The sequence below is a fragment of the Nuphar pumila genome, chromosome 5 (genome assembly GCF_984573655.1).
Source record: "Nuphar pumila chromosome 5, dmNupPumi1.hap1.1, whole genome shotgun sequence".
NCBI lineage: Eukaryota > Viridiplantae > Streptophyta > Magnoliopsida > Nymphaeales > Nymphaeaceae > Nuphar > Nuphar pumila.
In genome coordinates, this window is record NC_143253.1 from 1,119,172 (window position 1) to 1,121,068 (window position 1,897).

Sequence of the window (1,897 nt, forward strand, 5' to 3'; positions counted from 1 at the left end):
TCCGACTTGGGCGATGGTTACTAGCGGTCAGGAACTTGTGATGCAGTTGGATAACTCTTTTCCAATTGCCCCATCATGAAGACGCCACCACGTCATCTGGAGGTACGTAGTGATTACGCTTCATGCGTCTAACTGCATGACATGAATGTGCTGGGACCCACCCAACGTCATTTCTTCCCTTCCATATATCATATGTGTGTGTGTGTGGTCCTATTAACCCCCATCTCCCAGTCAGCTACCAACCTGTTGATCCTACACCATAGTTTTGAGTTCAGTTCAGCGCTCAACCCACAACATAGAACGAGAACCCCCTTCAGATTGTCATTGAACATGGCAAACTCGGATCATCTTGTATAGGCTTGTTTTATATATTATCAAATTTAAAAATTAATTGAAAAAATCTATATTTTTAAAGAAAACAAGCCAGTTTTGTGATTGGCTCGTGACAAGCTCATGAACAGAGCTCAAGTTGGCGTGTACCCTTAACAAGCCGAGCCCGAACAGCTGGGCTCGCTTACCAGCCCTAGCGACCATACATGCAGCAACTAATTAAGTCTCCGTTCCTAACCAGCAGGCTATGGTGTTCACACTGCATCACCTGGCATCGCACAAGCAGCCAGAAGCGGAGAGACCCTGAAACCGACATTTTGCTTTTTCCACATAAAATGAGCATAAGGCTCACACTCGCACGTACGTAATAACAATCAGATTGTGGGTCTCGGGTCAATTACTACCCATGATCAATGGAAAGAAGATGTCTCGTGGTCTGAGTTGGCCCATCCCTAGATCCGGATTAGCATGAAATGGCTCGAACCTAAACAAGCAATCCCAAATTCCCTTTGCAAAAGGACCACAAACAAGATGTTTAACAGAAGTGAATGTGATTCCGGGTGGGATTTGAACTTGGCCCAGAAATACCTACCAGGTCTAGGGCTGCTTTGACAGAGGCCTTTGAGTATCACTTTAACCTGACCTTATGAGCTAATTAAACGCTTAGCCTAGCTACGGAGGTCTAAATAAATCTACTGTTATCAGGTCAAATTCGAGGGGAATGACCAACCCTCGGTAGGAAAACTATTACCGTGTAATAGGAGGGAATTACTCGCTCGCTACGATTGCCTTTTGTAAAAAAAGAGGAAGTCTGGCATCTGTGATAGGCGATGATGGAAGGTATTTTATTCTGCCTTATGTACCTGGACATGTATGTATAATAATTATACAAAGGGAAAGGTTTTTACTTCCTTCCCCTTGTGTAGATTTAGTCCCATATCGACTAGGGAGTCGGGTGTTAGGTAGTGAGGAGGCTATAAAAGAGCGTCGATGCCGACTTCATAAGGCATACCTTTCTCGGCCTTTTGGCTAAGATCAAGTGTAGTATCTGTTCTTATCAGTTTAATATCTGATATGTGGTCCATGTGACCACACGATATTAAATTAATTTCTTTTGGGGGGAGGGTGTCACCACAGTAGCTTGCTGCTGGGCCCCTCGAGCGTCGCCCTTGCGTTTACCTACTTCTCGGGCCTGGCGCACCCCTCTTACAAATCCTTCAATTTAAAAATTTTGTTTAGCCAACACTAAATACTTATCAATCTTTCAAAGTCAAATCTTAACATTTGTTGGAATATGCTTTCCAACGGAATTCAACTTTTTTCAAATGCAGTTTTTCCAAGTTTAACAATTTCAGGCTTCAGATTCAGGTCTTGTCTACTTTCTTGTAAGTGTCGGTGTAATCAAACAAATTAGAAGATGACATTGTTCTACGTGTTTTTTTTTTTTTTTGGTTTTTTGAAATTGAAAGCCAAGCTTGGGTTAGTAGGCAGACCCCACAAGTTATTATTCAAGGTTGGGTTTTGAACCTGCAACGTGCACTGACAGCTCCTACCAACCACGCAGAGC

At 43.1% G+C, this 1,897-nt stretch overlaps 1 non-coding gene across 1 annotated transcript; it reads left to right on the forward strand.

The window, feature by feature from the left end:
* The first annotated feature begins 1,338 nt into the window (after positions 1 to 1,338).
* LOC149836398 (U2 spliceosomal RNA) lies at positions 1,339 to 1,536 on the forward strand. Its single transcript, XR_016432282.1, has one exon. It is a non-coding gene; the product is annotated as a U2 spliceosomal RNA (small nuclear RNA).
* The last annotated feature ends 361 nt before the right edge of the window (positions 1,537 to 1,897 follow it).